The sequence below is a fragment of the Equus asinus genome, chromosome 17 (genome assembly GCF_041296235.1).
Source record: "Equus asinus isolate D_3611 breed Donkey chromosome 17, EquAss-T2T_v2, whole genome shotgun sequence".
Taxonomy (NCBI): domain Eukaryota; kingdom Metazoa; phylum Chordata; class Mammalia; order Perissodactyla; family Equidae; genus Equus; species Equus asinus.
Window position 1 is genome coordinate 26,800,022 of NC_091806.1, and position 21,903 is coordinate 26,821,924.

The 21,903-nt window shown below is 35.5% G+C and overlaps 4 pseudogenes; all 4 read left to right on the forward strand.

The window, feature by feature from the left end:
• The window catches only part of LOC106835408 (olfactory receptor 5D13-like), a 59,690-nt pseudogene extending 55,596 nt beyond the window's left edge, over nucleotides 1–4,094 (forward strand).
• Nucleotides 4,095–4,115: 21 nt separating this feature from the next.
• LOC106835417 (olfactory receptor 5D18-like) lies at nucleotides 4,116–5,051 on the forward strand (annotated as a pseudogene).
• A 7,875-nt stretch (nucleotides 5,052–12,926) lies between these two features.
• On the forward strand, nucleotides 12,927–13,855 carry LOC106835416 (olfactory receptor 5L2-like; annotated as a pseudogene).
• Nucleotides 13,856–13,889: 34 nt separating this feature from the next.
• LOC106835406 (olfactory receptor 5L1-like) lies at nucleotides 13,890–15,434 on the forward strand (annotated as a pseudogene).
• Nucleotides 15,435–21,903: the final 6,469 nt, after the last annotated feature.

A 21,903-nucleotide genomic window follows, 5' to 3' on the forward strand; every position in this document is an offset into this window, starting at 1 on the left:
TAAAATTATTATGTATTTATTTGTTTTTCTGTATCCTCTATTAAATATGAATTTATTGACAAAGGAACATTCTTTTTCTTTTTCCCCAATACTTAGGATAGTGCCTAGCGCAGAGTAAATCCGTAATAAATATTTAATGAATGAATGAATGAATGAAAAAATGAGTGATTATATGTCTTCATTATGTACTCAACCTTCTTTCCCTGGTTTCTGACTAGAGAGAGAAAATTCAGCAGAGTGGACATTTGCTTTGGTTTGTTTTTCTTTTGTTTCATTTTGACTGCACAGTTTCAATAATCACTTCTAATACATGCTTATTGTTCTTTGTGAGCTGTCTCCTCTCTACACTCAAATTCCTCATAGTTCCAGCAGGTTTGGCTCTACTGCCAGTTCCTTGGAAGGTCATATGGATCATTCAATAAAAATTCATGGTACACTTGCTTTATGCTCATCACTGATCTAGTAGCTTAGAATGTATCAGTGAATATATTCTTTGCTTTCCTGAAACTTTTATTCTAGCAGAGGGGAACAAGCAGTATGAAGGAATGCAATAAAGATTAAAAATATATTTGAACCATGTTAAGTACTTGAAACACTAAGCTGGGTAATGGAGTAGTCCCTGCAGTATAATAGTGTAGGGGAGGAAGACATTTCCTCTTCCCAAATGTGGGTTCATCTGGCCGGAGAATGAATTAAATTCACATGAGACAGAATAGCAAGAGAAAATTAAACAAAGCTTTATGAGGAACCACGGCCTGGGGCCTTTCTTCCCGAAGGAAGAAAGGGCACTGAAGAAGTGGGGTGCACATGGTGGTTATATACCCCCAAACAGGGTGTTTCACATGTGACTGAAAAGTCCCTCCCACAATAGTCACAAGATTGCCCTGTCAGCACATTGCTTGATGGACACAGCAGGTAATGGTCTGTTATCTCGGTGGGTGTCACAGGAGGCAAGTCTATTGTCTCGAGCTGGGCGGTCACAGGTGAGCACAGCAATCAGTTCCTTCCCTAAGGAAAGATGCTTAATCCTTAAAGAAATGCCAACGTTGGGAGGGGGAGGGAAGTCACTTACAGGAGGTTACCAGACAAGCACAATAAAATGCAGATTTAAGTCCTTGCATTTGGTATGGATTAAGAGTTTCTAGAGAGAAGGTCATCTCCTTTCTTCTTCCTGGTACAGAGAGGGAGGCACCTTTTACAGATAGAGATTTACCTTACAAATGTAAACGTGTCCTAACAAAGGGCAAGTTCCATTACTCAGAGCCTCCTTCCCTGTCTCACTTTATCAAAAAGCAATCAGCCTCAAATCATCCTGACGCCAAAGAGACATATCTTGGGGTGGCCAATTTCAGGTCCCCACAATAGCATGTTCATGGACGCTTTCACTGGAAAAGTACATTTGAGCAAAAACTTTAAGGGAAAGCATTCCAGAGTAGAGAAAAAAGTGGTAGATAAGACCTTAAGGAAGGAGTGTGCAATATTTTTTGAGAAACAAAAAGCAAGAAGGAAAAGCAAGGAGGTCAGAGTAGCAGGAGAAAGCAGAGGGAAGAAAGAATAATAGAATAGGACAGAGATTTACAGGGCCTAGATAATTTTCACAACTTAATATTTAACATTGTAAATATTTCTGCTTTAATTCTCAGTGGATCTTCACACTTCTCCAATATGGTGAGAGTGGATGGTATGGAGGAAGAGGGTTATGCCCTGAATACAGTAGTCACTCAATTAATACTTGATAATGACTTTTATAATTACATAATTTTGATAATTGTAGGAAGATATTGGAGTGATCAGGGGGCTGGGGGAAGTGACTTTATAACTTTTCATATGAAATGCCCCTCATGCTGCCCCAGGTTTTCTAGTACACAAGAATTACACGAGAGACAGATGATTAATGTTAGTTGTTTAATTAATGACCTCAAGAGAATGGGGCCATAGGTGGCCTCTAGGGTTCGTGTCTCAAAGGTAGTGACTACAGCTGTAAGAACACATGCATCACTCCCAAGCCAGATATGTCCTCCCTTTGACATCAGCAGGTTTAGGATTCTAAAGACAGATTGAAATTAATCTCAATGAGGGGTGTGTAGAAAATAATATGAGGAGGGGAATTTACTCTTTGGATCCAGATAGTTCTCGAGAAATATTTAGTCACTGCAAAAGTTACATATCTGAACATGCAAGGAAGAGGATAAGCCCTTATTCTACAGAGCTTTCTATCAGAGAGCCTGACTCAGCTGAGCTGCTCATTAACAGCCACGAACAACAGGTACTGTGGTGGTTGAGAGAGAAGAGCTCTGAGAATTTGAGGGAACGTGCCTTGTCTTGCTTCTATACATTTTTGGAAGGAAAGTCGAGGCAGAATAGACAAATATTTAAATAAAATGAAACAATCAGAAATTAAATGGACCCTCTATTGAAAAAACTTAAAAGGGGTGAGATTTAATTAAGATTATAAGGCAGGAAACATGTGTCCCCTGAGTGCAAAAATTACAACAAAATCGGGAAAAGAATTATAGGAAAGAAGATTTCAGCTGTTATATTTTCTATAAGGCATTTGGGACACAAGAGTCATTATATTAAATATAACGCTGCTTTAAAAATTTTTAAATGCCTTAGCTCAATTAAATGTTGTATTAAGAAAAAAGTCTGATAATTCAAATATCTGACTTTGTGATGGATTGTCTTTTGAGGGTGTCTTTAATACCCAGATTTATGAGTACAGGAACAGATAGGGACCTTGTGTGTCTCAGTTCTGCATATGATCTGACGTATTTATTGATGAGCCGTCTAAAGTCCATTTCTGTGGGACCAGAGATAATCTTACCAGAAATGATAAAGAGTTTTCTGGAATGGTAGGATGTTAGAAGTGTTGGCAACCATTTAGAGAAATATAATTCTTTTGTATTACTGTTTTCTTATGAAATGTATGTATAGTGCAGAAGTACCTCAAATTTACAATCCCTCTCCCTCACAGGTAATAAATGATAGAATGAATATGTGCCTTATATGTCTTAAAGAAGGAGTATAAAGAGAGAAAGAGAGAGAGAGAGACCTAGGAACAGGAAGTTTTTAAGTCAGAGTCTTTACTATAGTTAGTTATTCAGGGGAGAGAAAGTGTCCCTAAATTCCATTCTCATTTTATCTTGATGCTGCTTTCTAGTATAATTCTGTGGCACATACACTGTCATTGGACTTTTTCCCATAGTTCTAGTGTCTCTAGTTTGTCAATTAAAAGTGTGATGATTTAATAACGGAAATATGTTAGTAACTAGGCTAGAAAATGGGTCAGAGTCTGGTGTAATAAAATGAGTCCAGGGCTAGGAGTCTGGGGATCTGGGATCCAGTCACAGAAGTGTAGATTAGTTCTTATTTGAATGTCATTAGGAAAACCAAAGTTCTCCAGCTTCTGCTTTGTCACCTCTAGAAGTAGACTGGATTATCTTTATCATCTGTTGCAATTTTATTATGCCTCAAGCAGTGAGGAAGGATTGACATTTAGGACTCCCTGAGCTGAGGAGCATACTCTCTGAAAAAAATTAAGATTAATTTTGATAATAGATTTACTGGGTCAGAGTGGAAAACAAAGATTAAAGTGCTGCATGGAATTGCCAATAAAGACACAAAAGTAAAGTGTTAGGGGTGTTCATTCTTAATGTCACAGTATGAATATATGATGCAAAAATCAATTTGTTCAGAAATTTGTCATTTTTGTTACTGATTATAGGGCTGACATAATCAGTAACCATATTGTTCTAGGTTTCTCTTTTATAAACTTATAATATCCAAGGAGAGCTGAAAGCGTTATGGGAGGATTAGATTTAAAATAACCATGAATCCCTTGATTTCATATTTTTATTTGTAAATATTAAAAGAGAACTAAAAAATAATTCAATAATTGTATTGGTTTTACTTAGCAAAAATTTTTAAATAGTTATCATGTTTTAAAATTTTAGACATTTAGCATATCTTGCCTAAAAGTTACAGAGGGAAATTCTGAAAGAGATATTTTTCTTGTCTTCCAGTCTTGGGAAGGGATAGCTAACCAAGCTTCTTTATATTCTCACTCTCCTTAATATTTTTGTTTTCAGGACTGATTCAGATTGGCAAACAGAACCATGTCAGAGAGAAACAAAAGTGGGGCTACCTTCACTCTCTTGGGCTTCTCAGATTTCCCAGAACTGTAAATACCCTTCTTCTTGACTTTTCTGGCCATCTACAGTGTCACTGTTGTAGGGAATACTGGGATGATTATAATAATCAAAATTAACCCCAAACTGCACACCCCTATGTACTTTTTCCTCAGCCACCTCTCACTTGTGGATTTCTGCTATTTCCCCATCATTGTTCCCAAGACCTTGATGAACCTACTTATAGAAGACAGAATCATTTCATTTACAGGATGTGTAGTACAATTCTTTTTCTTTTCTACGTTTGCAGTAACTGAATCTTGTTTATTAGGTGGGATGGCCTATGACCACTTTGTGGCCATTCGTAACCCTCTGCTGTACACAGTTGGCATGTCCCAGAAACTCTGTGCTGTGCTCGTGGTTGGATCATATGCATGGGGAGTAGCTTGTGCCTTGATACTCACATGTTCTGCTATCAAATTATCATTTCGGGGTTTCAATACAATTAATCATTTCTTCTGTGAATTCTCCTCATTACTGTCCCTCTCTTGCTCTGATACTTATGTCAACCAGTTGCTGCTTTTCATTTTTGCCACCTTTAATGTGGTCAGCACACTACTCACCATTCTCATGTCTTACCTATTTATCATTGTTACCATTCTCAAGATGTGTTCAGCCAGTGGATGTCGCAAAGCCTTCTCCACCTGTGCCTCCCACCTGACCACCATCGCCATCTTCCATGGCACCATCCTCTTCCTCTATTGTGTGCCCAACTCCAAAAACTCTAGGCATACAGTTAAAGTGGCCTCTGTGTTTTACACTGTGGTGATCCCCATGTTGAATCCTCTGATATACAGTCTGAGAAATAAAGATGTCAAGGATACAGTTAGTAAAATAATGGACACTAAAGTCTTTTCTTATTGAGCATATTGTTTTAGTAGAGTTTGTCCCAGAAATGTCAATAAATTATGTCCATAAATTTTGACTTTAAAGATACTTTGAAAGTTATGAAGAGTTAATGTTGTACAATGGAAAGTCATGGACTTTGGTTCAAAGAGACTAAACTTGGTGCTGTGTCTTACTGGGAAATGAAACAGCAATCTCTCTCATCTTTAATTTTTCATGTACAAAATTGAGATAACATAAACTAGCTCCTAATCTGATTGTGAACATTAAGAGACTATATAGATGTCATGTGTAAAACCTTGTATAAACTCAATAAACAATTTCATCTCGTTTCTTATAACACACCTGGTGTAGACTAGACTTTCAATCAACACAAAAATTTCTCTTATAAAAGCGCTAAGAGCAGTTAAATTAACTGGTCTTCATCCTTCAAGGAATGAAAAATCCAGTGTTGACAGCACGGCAGTAAAAAGGTGCCCATTGTATAAGGTAGAAAATAATAAATATCATAGAGGATTTGAGAGGAAAAAAAGTTCAAATCCATGTAGAGACTTCAGAGAGATGCCTTCATAATATAAGTGTTGTTTGAGCGTTTCCTTAGATAAGAGAATTGACAGAATTTTAGGAGATTCATATCAACAAGGAGTTTTATTCCAGAGACAAAAGCATGGCAAAATCAAGGAGGTCAGAATGTAATATTGAGTCAATGAGCCAACAAAATTTTTGTTGAGCAAATACTATATTACATGTATGTGTGGGCGTTTGCATATGTGTGTGGGTAGGTGTGTTTTGTTGTGTATACACGTTAGGTGGCATGAATGAAAGGTGGATAAGACAGTCTATATCCTGAGTGTATTTTCAAAGGAACTCCAGTGTGGCAGTATAAACTATACAGCCTCCACCAAAGGCTTAGAAATGCTAGATCAGATCTCAGCCTGTCTTATATGCCAAAAGTAAGCATGTGTCTACTCAACCAGTATTTCATGCTATCATTCCGCCTATAAAGATGTCAAAACTTGACCAATTCTTTGTGTTTTTTCTGAAAATAAATATAATTTATGAATCCTTTTCAACTGAACTCCTTTAAAAAAGTTTTTGAAGTTGCTGTAAGTGTTGAAAACTAATTGCCTATATAACCTTAATCAAAATAAAATTAAAACCAGTCAGTTATTAACATCAAGACATATCTAATCTGGCAAATTTAAAATAACAGATCTCTCCAACATTAATAACTCACTTTTGCTTGAAAAATTTGTATACCCTTTTCCTTCACTTTACTTTGTATTTCTATATAACATTCCAAACAAATCATTAACATAATAGAAGAAATAAATTTCCAAGTGTTTTGGTATGGGAGAAAAAACCAACCTGGGGAAAAAATTTTATTTGGGCTCAGTAAAGTTATCTGGATTGTTCATATTATTTTGAATTTACTGTCATTATTAAAGTGTTTCATTTATATATATATATATTACTTGATAAGGATCAATTAAACAAGCATTGTATGTATAAGGATTAAAATATGTAAGAAAAAAGTGTCTTAGATATTGGATCTCCCACGAGGGATTGATATTTCTTCTATTGACTTACTTTTCTCTGGGTGTTCACAAATTTACCTTTCACTACACAACTGGCAATTATACAATTTCTAATTTTCTTTGAAATTAGGAAATTATTTATATTAATGTTAAATTGAATCAATTAGAGGTAATGCCTCCTTATAGAGATTTTGTTTTACTTCTGCCCAGCTTGGACCAAGGATGATCATGTTTTGTGGTAGAACTAACACAACCCATTTAGCTTTTCCTTTGAGGAAACCAAGGTTCATAACATTTAAGTGAACTGGCCAATGCTTTAAAAGTCATTGTTGACAAATTTGACTCGTATTAGTAGTTTTCACATTTTTGGTCATATGCTTCTTAATTTTGAAGAGGTATATAACTCAAGAATTTAATTTTACATATAAAATATTTCATCATTGTTTTAAATAGCAGCAAAAAATGTAATTTCCTTTGCATAGCATAGTTCATTTAAAGTACGTAAATAAGAACATCTGTAATAGTCAGATTTGTGCCTTTCCTTTGCCTTAACTTATATTCCATTCTACTCCCTCCGTTGAACATTATAACTTTATTATTCACATATGTACTTTTTATTTCTTATGATCATAATGCTTTTGGTAAAATCAAAAGTTTTTCTTTCTGGATCAAGTTAACCTTGTAATGATGTAATAATAATTAAACCACTAATTAAAAATATAATTGCATTGTAAATTTGGATAAAACATAATTAATCAAAATTTAAAAAATTGTTTTTGGAAATATTTCTTTTTATGAGAAATATTATGAGTAGGTGTTTGGATTTTTTGTTTCAATTAATTACTGTATCCATCTAAAGACATCACTTAATGTTAGAAAGCAAGAGGGTTGAGAATCATTTCTATTTCTGCTTTTTAATAGATGACAATCTATTTTCACCTGACACTATTTGGTCATATTAAAGGTAAACGGGAGCAGAAACTTTGTCAGAAATTGTGCTGTAATAGTAATGTCAATCAACTCTTTCAAATCCAACCAGGTTATGTGCTAATTTCTTACAATGATTTTTCATCAAATTTTATTTTTTAGATAATAATGCATTAAATAAAATTAGATTGCCTTCCAATTTTGTTGAAGTCCAAAATTTTGGAAATCATATCTTTCAAAAGAATTTATTACCCAGTGTGGTAGATGGCAAATGTAGTTCAGATTCTCCAGTCCTCCCCATATCCTTGACTGTTTGCAACTTTTCTGATCAAATGGTAGAAGCAGCTTCTTCACTCCTGGAATGTAGGCTGCTCTCATGACTAGCTTTGGCTAACAGAAAGTAGCTGAAGCGACATTGTGTCAGTTTCAAGCCTCTTGAGAGTCCTTGTGACTTTTTCACAATCTTTTGGAATTTTCACAGTCTCAGAAAAACTGTTACGTGAACAACCACAGACTGGAATATTGGATAATAAGAAACAGAGCCCACACCCCCATCACAAGTGCTGGCATTTAGCCAAACCGTCAGACTTGAATCTAACCTGCGAAGCTAAGATCGTATGCATAGCAAACCAAAACAAGATCATCCATGTCAGGATTAGATCAGCAGTACTAAGTTACTGACTCTTGCAATAGTGACCAGTAAAATAAGTAGTTGTTGTTTTTAACTAATATATTTTGGAATGGTTTGTTATGCAATCGTTAGAACCACTCACTTTCTTAATTTCTGAAAATGTTACCACAAAGACCTTCCAAGCCTTATCATATAATAATTAAGCATATCTGTTATTCTTCCACCTAGAAGCATTTGATTACAAAATTGAATTAAAAAGTTACAAAATTTAACATACCGTTGATTTCATTGAACCTTGCCAATACAACATTTTACTAGAATGGTATTTTCGTATGTGTTTTAAAGACATTTAATCAAAAACTTAGAGCTTCAGGGGCCGGCACGGTGGTGCAGCAGTTAATTTCCAACATTCCTCTTCAGTGGTTTGTGGTCCACCGATTAGGATCCTGGGTAGGGACCTATGCATCAGTTGTTAAGCCATACCGTGGCAGGTGTCCCATATATAAAGTAGAGGAAGATGGGCATGAATATTAGCTCAGGGCTAATATTCCTCAAAAAAAAAAAAAGAACTTCATATTAATGTTATTAAATTTATGGATGATGACCATGAAATCAATTTCAATACAATTTTTACACTTAAATTTTGTGTGTTTGGGAGGAAGATTGGCCCTGAGCTAACATCAGTTGCCAACCCTCCTCTTTTTGCTTGAAGAAGATTGTCGCTGAGCTAAAATCTGTACCAATCTTTCTGTATATTATGTGGGATGTGGCCAGAGATTGGTTTGTGCCTGGAATCTGAACCTGTGAAGCCCAGGCCAGTGAAACACAATGTGCAAATTCAACCACTGTACCACCATGCTAGGCCCTTTAAATTAATTTTTAAAAACACCTGCATGTCTTTAAGTCTAAGACGAATAGATAAGCAATGTAGCTTTCCTTTGAGTGAGTTGCCCAGATGATATAAAACATGACTGTCAATGATACTCTTTATAGATAGTCTTTTAGTTTTTCAGTCATGGGACTGTCTCCTTCAGGAGGATTCAATTTGTGACAATAGTTTCAGGGTGCATTAATAACAGAAAGAATAGATGTTAAAAAAATATTGTCATCAATTTACTATATATCTGATTTCAAAACATCACTGTGTTGGCTAAAATACATGTCTAATGCCATCATTTTCCATTAAAAGAAATGTGTACTATATGCCAGAGTCATGACAAAAAGGTATACCATGAGTTTGAAGTGTCTTGATTAAAAGAAAAGCTTCACGTTTCATGAAAACAATATTTCAAAGTGTTCTTATATTTTAGGTTTTGGAAGGTTGCTTTTATTTTTCTAATTGGGGTAATTCACACAGCAAATATGTGAATGGATAAGAGGAATCCTCACTTTCAAAAAATGACAGAATGGTGTCATGAGAGTGCTAAGTGGAAAGGAGACCCAGAAACACTCTTCAAACTCAGAAAATTATCAGATGGATCGATTTTAATAAAATTTATATAGGTTGTTGAGAATTTGGAAACTTTTTACCTATAACTAATCATATCTGTGGAATTCTTGAAATGTTTGGTCTATCCAAGGGCACAAACCACAGATGGCACAAACCACAGATAGTGGTTTGAACACTGTTATTCATGGAAGCATTATATGGTGAGAAAATGAGCAGATTTGGGAGAGTTCCCTGAGGTGATGCTGTTTAATGGTCTCTGGCATTGAGTAAGTATGCCATCCCAGCCCTGTTCAGTAGCTCTGTTCTCCTCATAGGGTCATATGTGTGGCCCAACCCGAAGAGCAGCATATGGTCTCATTCTATCAGTGATTCTGTGTGTGACTTTGGACAAGTTGGACCTAACTGTGCCTCAGTCACCTCATTCATAAGGTTACATAACTGTACCGATCTCATTTATTTTTATAAAGATGAAATATCTTATTAGTTGTATTCAGAATAGTACCTAGCATACAGGATTTGATCAATAAATGTGAGCAATTATTATTATTCTCAGTAAAAGAAGTTCATTATCCTCACCTCTTTCTGGTATTAGGAAGAACTCTGTTGTGACTTCAGACTTTATGCCCTCCAGGAAGGAGCTTTTGACTATAAAACAAGTAAAGTTTATAAGAATATTCATATATTTCACAATGGTAATGTGATCCTTCGCTAACAGAGCAATGATTAGATGCAGCATACAATGCTCTAATATTCATCATCAACTCTGGAAGGAATAATGCTGAATTATAATAAAATGTACCATGTTGTGATAATATTTCCTCCTGGTTATATCTCATAGAAGTCATTAACTGTTTGAGTCTCAAGGTAGTGCTGTTTTGTTGATATCTTGTTGATGTCTCACAGAGATCACAAAATCATAAAACCTGAAACGTTTTCCATCTTGGCATCTTCAGAAACAGGGGAAACAATGTCTCTCCCCCAGATTGGCTTATTGGACTACACTCTGGTTTTTGGGAATGGATATGAATGGTATTTCCTGGGATCTGATGCTTGCTTTTTGTTGTTGTTGTTGTTTTCCTCATGTGAGTATTTGTTATAACCATGTGTAAGAGAAGGAGAAATTGTAAATGAGGGCAGTGGTATTAGAAATATTTTTAAATACCTGTGTTTAGCCTTCTCTTAATTAGAGAGTGTTTTAAGAAGTGCCATGTTCTAAGCACTCCTTTATGAAAATATTTTCCCTTTTTTTAATTCAAAAACAAGCTCAATGTGAAATGGGAAGAATTTAATCTGCAGAATCAGGTATCTTGTAACAGCTAATAGTGTGAAAGGGAAAAGAGTGTAAGCGAACTGGGAAGAATGCTTGATTTCTCTCTTCTCTCTTCCTCCTTTCTCACACTAACTCAATCTATGGAATCTTATAAAGACCGCATGGAAATTCTCCTGACAGTCACTCTGATGCTGAGAGTGGCAGTAAGGGGTCCTCAGGATTGCTCATGTGGGGAAACAGACATGGAAACCACCTCTGGAGCAGAAACGAGAGGAATTATTTTGGCCTTGTGCAAAACACCTTGAAAAGTTTCTTGACCTTGCTACTATTGACAATTTGGGCCAGATCATATTTTGGTGTTTGCATTGTGCTGTTGATATGTGTGTATGTGTGGGGGGACTGTCACGTGCATCGTAGAGTGTTTAGTAGCATCCCTAGTCTCTACCCACTACATATCAGTAGCAGCCCTCCCTATTGTGACAACTAAAAATGTCCCCAGACTTTGCCAAATGTCCCATTGGCATCAAAACAACTCCTGGTTAAGAACCACTGCTCTACAAGTAATCAATAGCTTGATTTTTCATCTTTAGACTTGAAAACAGGAAAAGGTTTTTAAAATTACGTCCTACTGAACTCAGAAAAAGACAAATAACTCACTTTTACTGGCTGTTGAAGAGAGAAAAAAACATATCATCAGAATAATTATTTGGTTTCAAACTGGGATTTCTTAATGCACATATCTTTCACCTCTTTGAAATCATTTGAAGAATTAGGAAAATGCCTGACTGCATTGGGTTTTAGTCCAGATTCTCTATCTTCCAGGAGTAACCAACCAGTACCTCTAGAGTCTCATACATATCTACTCAGAGTCAAGATGGACAGGATAAATGAGAATGTTTTCCCCCTTTGTGGGCATTTTCTGTATGTCAAAGGTCTTGAATGAATCCTTCCCTTATTAAAAAAAATCACACCCTCCTTCCCCACTCTATTCCATAAACCTTATGTTTTGTGAGAATTCAGGCAAGTTTCTACATTGCTTTAAAAAAATGATTGGAGTAAGATATCTATGTGTCATGGACGTTGTGAGGATTATATATACAATTCAACTTGCGTAAACATGTATAATATTATGTCTGTGCAATCTGGCTTACTATTTCTTAACTTGCCATTTTATCATAGTCATTTTGTAGGTCATTAAAAGTTCTTCAAAAATATCACTTTAGCTGCATGATTTTCCATAATATATATGAACCATAACTTTAACCTTTTTCCTATTTGACACTTTATTTCTAAGTTTCACTATCATAAATAATGCTGCAATGCAGCAGCAAGCATTTGTATTAATAATTTCATATTCACATCTTTGATTACTTCTACAAATAGATTTAAAGCAGTGGATTCATTTGTCAAATAGGTCCTTGTAAGCCTTCAGGGTCATAGTTACAGAGGTTTGAATCCCAGTATCAATTCCATGAACAATGGTTGACATTGAATTTCATAATTAGTAAAATCACCATGCTAATTTTATAGAAAAATGCTAATACAGAGTACAAAAGCTGCTTTCTCCATCTAAAACATATTGAAAAAAATTAACACTTGGTTAACACTTAAATAAGCATATTTTTTATCATTTCAGTGGAAAACAGGAAAGGGTACTATGTATTATAAAAAAAAATTATTTCCTGGAATCCCAATGTTTCTAGTACTGATTAAAGGGAAAAAGAGACTTGAACTTCATAAAATAATATAGCTAATTAAACAATATGTTCTGTCTTTCTAATGATTCAGTTTCAAGCTCTCAGTTGTATAGGACTAGTTTAAGGAATAATACAGGCTCTTAAGGATGTGAATGCTTTTGTGTGGTCTGTGAATTACTGTGAGCTCTATACATTTGTATGCGACAATGTCTGAACTTTTCCTAAACTTCACAAAAGTAATATCCTATTTCTTTGCTGCAAAAAGTTAACTATCCTACTTATTGTCATGTCTTTTTTAAGAGACAGTCAAAACTGAATTTGGGATCATATAATGGAGGATAACTACTAATATTTTTCTCCAATCCCAATAAAGTGGGGACATGGGCAAGGAGAATTGCACTGCTGTGGCAGAGTTCATTCTCCTTGGATTAGTAGATGTCCCTGAATTGGGGGTCTTCCTCTTCCTGGTGTTTCTTCTCAGAGATGATGTCACAGTTTTGTGTAACCTGGACATGATTGCACTGATTCAGGTCAACTCTCGACTTCACACTCCCATGTACTTTATCCTCAGGCACTTGTCCTTTGTGGATTTCTGTTACCCCACAATCATTGTGCTAAAGATGCTAGCTAATGTCTTAAATGAAGACAAAGCCATTTCCTTCCTGGGATATCCTGTACAATTCTACTTGTTTTGTACATGTGTGGTAACTGAGGTCATCCTGCTGGCTGTGATGGTCTATGACCATTTTGTGGCCATCTGTAGCCTACTGCTGTACATGATCACCATGTCCCGGAATCTCTATGTGGAGCTGATGTCTTGCTGCTATCTCTGAGGGACTGTATTTTCTCTGATTCACTTGTGTTTGGCTCTTGAGACCCTGTCTTATAGGTCAAATGTGATTAACCACTTCTTTTGCGATCTACTCCCTCTCTTATTTCTTGCTTGTTCTCATGTCACTATGAGTGAACTGCTGCTATACATTGTGGCCACTTTCAATGGAATCATCGCCATCATGATCATCCTCACCTCCTACTTGTTTATTCTCATCACCATCCTGAAGACACGCTCTACAGAGGGAAGATGCAAAGCCTTTTTCACCTGTGCCTCCCAGCCGTTGCTGTCTTCCATGGAACAATCATTTTTGCTTATTGCTGGTCCAGTTCTGGCAACAGTGTGGATACTGACAAAGTAGACATGGTATTCCACACCGTAGTGATTCTCATGCTGAATCCTCTGATGTATAGCTCGAAAAACAAGGATGTGCAAGAAGCTCTCAGAAAAGTGATGGGTGCCAAAATATTTTCCTAGAGAACATTTTCTTAACAGAACTCAGAGTCTCAGAATGGAGGCTGGTGAAAGGGTACATTGATGGGCTTCAGTGTTTAAGTGGAAATAACAGTCAAGAGGTAGGCAGTTGTGGGTGAGTTTTTTGATTCAATTCTCTTTCTGCCTCTTCCATGTACAAGGGTAGGATTTAGCATATTAAAGTTTGCAGCCTACTTCCTTGCTTTTATTTACTCTAAAACGATTTAAATGAGTACATGATTACGGTTAATGGACTGTTAAAACACACATTTAGTTTACTGTAAAACGTTCATAAGTTTAATGAAGAAATCACGTCACATTTTATTTCAGCTTCCGTTATGGAAAATATGATTCAGTTCCAAATTGAATTCTTGTTATTTTACAATGAAGAACACACCATTCTCATTCTATACACAGAATGAGATTCCCATATGTATACATATCCTATTTGTTATTTATTTCTTGCTTTCTTTATGATTTTTTTTTGTTATAGCTATGCCCAGTGTTTTTGGAACTTCAGATAGTATCATCTGAAAAATGGAGACATTGGTAATAATTATTTCGCAGAAATCTTGGAAAAATTAAATTACACGTTGTGCACAAAGGGCTTAGAATAATCCTTGAGTATAATTAGTTCTCTGTCTCTGCATCTCTGTCTGCGTCTCTCTCTGCATCACTGTCTCTCTCATATAATATGTTTTATTACATATAGTATATTTATATATATTTGCAATCAGTTAATAACCAGTGGTATGAGTAGCAGCATTTCTGACTTACACCTCCTTTTTTACTTTATCTTTCAGTTCCTATCTTCATGCTTATTTTACAATATTGTGGATCAAGCTGGGCATGATTGCACTGAGCCAAATCATCTCTCGACTTCACACTCCCATGTAATTTTCTTCAGCCACTTGTCCTTTGGATTTTTGCTATTCCATGATCATCATGCCAAAGATGCTGTCCAATACCTTAAACAAGAAAAAAGCCATTTCCCTCCTGGGATGCATGGTGCAATTCTACTTGTTTTGCACATGTGTAGTCATTGAGATCTTCCTGCTGGCTGTGATGGTTTATGACCACTTCTTGGCCATCTGTAGCCCACTGCTGTACATGGTCTGCATGTCCCGGAAACTTTATATGGTGCTTCTTTCTGGCTGCTGCCTCGGTGGAACTGTGTGTTCTCTGGTTCACTTGTGTTTGGCTCTTGAAATCCCATCCTATATGCTGAAGGTAGTTAACTGCTTCTTTTGTGATTTACCCCCTCTCTTTACTCTTACTTGCTATGAGATCTCTATTAATGAACTCACGGTGTTCACTGTGCTCACTTTCAATGAGATTGTCACCATCATGATCATCCTCACCTCCTACTTTTTATTCTCATGACCATCCTGAGGATAAGCTCTGCAGAGGGAAGGTGTAAATCCGTTTCACCTGTGCCTCCCACCTCACAGCCCTTACTGTCTTGCAGGGAACAATCTTTTTCATTAAATGCCAGCCCAGTTTTGGCAACAGTATGGATACTGCGAAAGCAGTCACAGTGTTCTATACTGTAGTGACTCTCATGCTGAAAGCCCTGATCTAACTGAGGAAGAAGGATGTGAAAGAAGATCTCAAGAAAGTGTTGAGATCCAAATTGCCTCTTGAAAAGCTATTTTGTTAGCTAGACTCGGGGTTTTATTAGAGATCTTTAATGAGGGACTTGTTTTGGGTGGATGTGAACAAAAAGTATTAATGAGGGACTTGTTTTGGGTGGATGTGAACAAAAAGTAAAATAAGGAAGTATTTTTTGAGCTAGGGGACAATGCATGCTTTTTTGTTTTCAGTTGCCTATCTTATTAAGAGAAATCTTATCCCATTTATTGAAGAGTTCAAATGCATCTGCTACCTTTACCGCTCTTCTCCAATCTCTAACTGCCTTGAATGGGTTTTTGGCGTGATATTGCTAGACTCCATTTCTTGGTGTGAGATAACATCAATATATTTCTCACAAAGTGCACATAAAGAGATATATCTTTTCCTTATCCTTAATGCATGCAACCATTCTTATTAAATTGACATCATTTTTTCTACATGGAATGAGTATACATTTGTCTCATATTCTCTGATTTTTCTTGAAAATTTGAAGTTAATTTCATATATGTTTATGCATATTTCCGAGTATTATTTTTTAGTTTTTTGGTTAATTTCTCTTTTATTACTTTTCCAATTGCAAAGTAATAATTTTAGAACTTTTAAAATCTTCTCTTATGCAAAATAGTTATAATAGTATTCTAATTTTATAATACAACTCTTGTGAAAATTAAATGAACATCTTAAGTTCTTAGCACTATATATGGTATATTATAGCTGGTTAATAAATTTTCTGCTGTTATTGCTGTTGTTGTTTTTACTTTTATCCTTTGTCCTCTATTTTACCTTAAGTCTTGATTAAATAAGTAGATCATCTATTTGATGCCATACCTTTTTACGTTTCCATGCTCTTGTTAATTTTTTTTGCTCTATCTAATACTATTGTAAGCATTCACTATATTTTCTAAACCTCTTATATTTTAAACCAATAGCTTTAGTTTCCCATGGTTCCTGAAAAAAAAATTACTAAAAGTTTAGTGGCTTAAAACAATAGACTTTTATTCTCTTAAAGTTCTTGAGGTCAGAGGTTTGAAATCTATATCAATGGGCCAAAATCAAGATGGGGGTCAATATGTTTTTCTCCTTCTCTAACTAGTAGCATCTCAACTTTCTGGTGGGGACCCAGCTTTTCCTATTGTTCTCGGTCTCTGTCTTTGCACCTAATGGGAACTGGGGAAGTGTTCATGGCTAATCATCAAGAGACCCAGTGATTGGTTTCTGGGTGGACACTAGAAAGCCAATGACTTAACTATGAGATTTTGCTGGAATTATTGAAAAAGAAGTGTTTCTTTCTGCTGAGATTAATCCTCTGCACAGATAGAAGCTCATAACTTCTCATATCACCCTTTGCCAGGGTGATATATATATATATATACACACACAAACATAGACACGTATATGTATTTCAAGTATTATCTTTCTTCATTAGGCAACATATTCTCTATAAATCTCATTCCCAGGTCTCCAATCATGCCATGAACTTTCCAAGCTCCATGTAATTGCTCATGCTGTTTCCTCTACCATCTCTCATTCATTATTCTATACTTGACAAAATTCTTAGAGTCGAGTCTAAGTTATCCCACTTTTCCCTGTTTTTTACCTAGAACACTACCTGGCACAACATATTTACAGAGCAAATGTATTTACCGCATGAAAACTCTCTGATCTATTCTGGCCTTGAATGGCCAGAATTTCATTTGAAAATAAATGCACATATAGCACTTATCAGAGTCATTAACTTCATTCATAATTGGCATTCAATCTACATGTCGATTTTCAAGATCTTCTAATTCTCAATAGCTAGATAGATACATTTTTGCCTTTTCCAATTTATTCCATGATCTTATCCTGTAGAACAATTTGATAGTTGTTTGATAAATTGCTTTGATCTAGCTAAATCAAATTAAATAGCAAATATCATTATCCAGTTTTATATATAATAATCTACCATTTTGAAAGCCAAATATATTTTTCTTTGAGACATTCTTGGAATCTAGAAAAACACATTACATCATTTCCTTTTTTAAAATTCAGTGGAGCTGCTTAATTGCTCAAGTGTCTTTTCCCACTGGGATTTGGATGTCAGGGTGTGTGTGTTCTGGGATCTAATGTGAGATCAAAAACTAATCTCAAAAACCTCAAAGCAAAATATAAAACATCTCGCATTATCCTTAGGAACCACAGCCTTCCTAAGGGAGGCACAAATTTCTTCTATGAAGACAGAAAGCCTGCCTAAATGGATTATGGAAAATATTGCAATGGGTCAGTGTTTTTTTAATCTTTAACTGCCAAAATTGATTTTTCCAATGAATATGAAATGATGCTAACAACAGTGTAGTAAGAAAGTGAGTGAAAGAAAGATAGTGATCTGGGAAGCGTTCTTAATATAATCTGAGGATATTAGAGCCGGATGGGATTTTAAGTGCTCATCTTATAGTCGCTAATTTTACACCTAGGAAATTGGTGTTTTGAGAATAAATATGCCTAGAATAACACTTTTTAAGTTCTCAAGGTATTTCCAACAAAAACAACAGAAATAACAACAAAAACACAATTGACACATGATATTCTTAAGACAATCCTCAGCATTACTGGACTCTGATTCAGAATATAAATATAAACACAATTCTCATTATCTATTATTTCTTTTTAAAAGCTGAGTAGGCTTAGATATAAATTAAATCTGACTCAATCTGTATATTATGTTATTTATTCTCACCTATACTAACGCATTAGAATCAACAGTTGTCAATATGAGCGTAAAATGTCTGGAGTGAGGCTGGGGGTTGGGATTTAAGGGAATAGAAAACAAGTTTACAAAAGGCCTAACCAGGGCTCAATATAGGGAACTTACTGCAGGAATAATGTTTGCTGAACTCTTTCAGAAATCTCCATTTTCATTTTCACCCATCAATTGCATAGAAGTACAAATGATTTGTCTCACCTTATACTCCTCTTGATTTTTTGTTTCTTGTATTCTTTTATCCTTCCATTGTTCCATCTAGCTTTTATATTTTATCTTTGAATTCTGCAAGCTTCTTTCATTATTGAAGCATGTAACATCCTTGAAAGATGATTACAGGTAAATATTTTCTATATAAATTGATTTCTTCATTACTTTTAATTCTGTGATTGAAAATAAGGGGTTTAATAGAAAACAACTTCAGCAAAGAAGTGATTATTCCCCATGGCTCATAACCCAAGCTTATTTAAGCATTGTCCCTAAAGATAAGGCTCTTTCTTTGATACCTACTTTCTAATAGTCATTCTTCATAATTACCGAAAGAGACGATGGCACAACAAAGAAACATTTCCACCCACCCTTCCCTTACTATCCACTGGATATAACTTTATTTTTCCCTTGCCTTCACAGCAGCTGTTATTGCTTCACTCCTAGGGCAATTGACACACTTGTCTCTCATGTTTGCAGACAGGTATAGATGGGCTGTCACTCAATGAAGGTTGACATTTTCTAATGAGAAAACCACACCTATTTCGGGAAAAGGAAACTCTGAAGAATTGACTAGTAGCTCAATGATGCTTTTTTTTCTCCACTTTGTCCTTTGTTTAGAGCAAAAGGGGAATCCTCATTGGTAATAAAATAATGAATATTAATATCTAATGAAGTTCCAACTTGCCTCAATGGTTGAATATAAATAGCTAATATTTATTAATGTTTGCTATGTGAAAAACACTCTTCAAAATACTTTACATGAGGGGCTGGCCAGGTGGTGCAGCGGTTAAGTTCGCACATTCTGCTTCTCAGGGGCCCGGAGTTTGCTGGTTTGGATCCCAGGTGCTGACATGGCACCACTTGATAAGCCATGCTGTGGTAGGCATCACACATATAAAGTAGAGGAAGATGGGCACAGATGTTAGCTCAGAGCCAGGCTTCCTCAGCTAAAAGAGGAGGACTGGCAGTAGTTAACTCAGGGCTCATCTTCCTCAAAAAAAAAAAAAATACTTTACATGTAATAGCTCATTTACTCCTCACCTTTACCCTGAAGACAAGTGTTCCTATAATATGCAACTTACATATCAGAAAATCAAACCATAGAGCTACTAAAATTTTGCCAAAGTCCTAAAAACATTAAGTGGTAGAGCTGGGTTTAAAGCCAGGCAGTCTGGCTCCAGGGTCCATGCTTTTAATCACCACAACATACTGTCTCTGTTAGTGTGTCAAAAGAAGCAGACCTGCCTATTCTACCACATACTCTAAATGAAATTTTAAGTTAGTTTTAAACTAATATCTCTATATCAAATTTAGCACATTAAGTTTTTGGAAAATAGTGTTTGCTCCAATCTCCTTCCTAAATTCCACCGTATCTGACACATTTCCATCTCTGGGAAGGTAATGTTTATTGGAGAGTGCTCTAACGCAATGATACGGAATCTCCAATCTCTGGTCCTGGCACTTTGATTGCAGTGCTTTGCATCTATGGACTGGTTAATTGGCCTGAAATCATCAGATCCTTTTCAACATGATTGAGAGGCAATAAATTCCTAACATGTTTTAAAAATCTGAGAGAACTAAATTAGATGTTAAAGTACTTTGAAAATTACAAGAGGAAAGTATGTTAATGCCCTATATGCACATCTACCCCAAATTACCTAATTTAGCTGGAAGTAGAATAAAGGTAGAAAATAAACTTTCAGTAATAATCTGAAATCCACAATCATTATTGTATCTATATTTCATTCTCTGTGCCAGGGAGTAACTTCCCGGATAGTTACATTCTGCTCATTAACTCTAAATGTACACAAAGTTTTAGTAGAGACATTTAGTTTTATTAAAAACCTGGATGAAACTGAGGAAAGAGTGGGAAGGTAAGATTTTGGTGATGCAGTTAGATCAGGTTCCAAGTGGAGGATGTGAGATAAAAATGGAAATATATGCCAGATCTGAAGGTATCTAAATGTTGAGTTTGTAGAGGACAGGGAATCATTTAAGGGTTTAAGCAAGAGGGAAACATAACACAAAATCTCCTTTATACAGGTAACTCTCACAGAAGTTTATGGACATATTTTGTAGCATATTTGAAAGTAGAGTTGGAATTGACTTGAGCCAATGAGGACAATTAAGAGGTTCAATTGAGGAAAAAGATGGATGGTATTAAATATTGAAATGTCAGTAATGATAAAGAGGAAGTGCTGCGTATCTGCTCCATTTCCAAGATTGAATCAGTGGTTCTTGGTTTGTTTTTAGGCAAGAGAGGTTTCTTATTTGGACCATCAATGTAAGTGGCAGAGACATATACCAAGTTAGGGATCACAGAATAGGCTTAATTGTAGGAATCGATACTAATTAAATTTTGTTTTAGGCATGCTGAAACATACATGTGGCTGTTTGATAGATAATTTTGAGCTTGGACAGATGGTTTCAGAATGGGTATAAGAAAGTTATCACTGTATAGATGGTACTTAAAAAAATACATAGAATCATGTAGGAAGAGTGTATAAGGTAAGGAAAGAAGTAGGTCAAGAACAAAGCTTAAGGAAAATGCCATTGCATGTGAAGGAAGCTGGCTAGGGGCATATTGAGATTAGGAGTAAAGTCAGGAGAGGTGTCTAGAAGCCAACAAAGGAGGGGATTGTAAGAAAAAAGAAGTCGTCAAAGCCATCATCTGGAGTAGAGAAATAAAGTTTATTACATATTAAAAAACCTTTGGATTTTACAGCTAGGATGTAAAAAAAAAAACCTTTGGATTTTACAGCTAGGATGTAATTTGGAATGTGGAACAAAAATGGTTCACCCCTTTGTTGGGACAAAAGTCTATCTCGGTAGGCTGAAGTGAAAAAATGGAAACCAGTGTAGATGCCTGTAAGAAAATATGGCAATGAAACGAAGGAAAACAAATGGAAGTAAATACAGGGCAATATTTTTAAAGAAGAAATCGACTTGAACTTTGTTATGTGCTGTACGTTTATGAAAGAAAGATTAGCAGTAATACTATAAGTATCTTAATTGACACAGATGGAATTGAGTGCACAGTCAAAGGGATTAACCTCAGAGAGAATGGGCACATTTTTCCCAGAAAAGGAAAATGGAGAGAGAGGGAGTCACTGAGGAATCCAAATGCTTATATTATGACTCAGTGACGTAGTTTAGGATATACTTATTTTCTATTCTATATTTTTCTTCACAAAATAAAAATCATTTTCTGGCAGTAAGAAGAAGCTCATAGAATGAAACCTAAAAATAAATATGAAGATTTGCAAGAGCTATTAAATGAAGGAAATAGCTGTGTGTAATATAAAATATATATATATAAAACATATGTACATATGTATATAATTTTAAATTGTAACTTTTGTAGAACTATAAAATGAACATGTGTCAAAGATTTTATTTAATCAATTAATTGATGAAGCTGTTATAAATGGTATAAAAGATAATTCAAAGACTAATAGATCAGGTATTC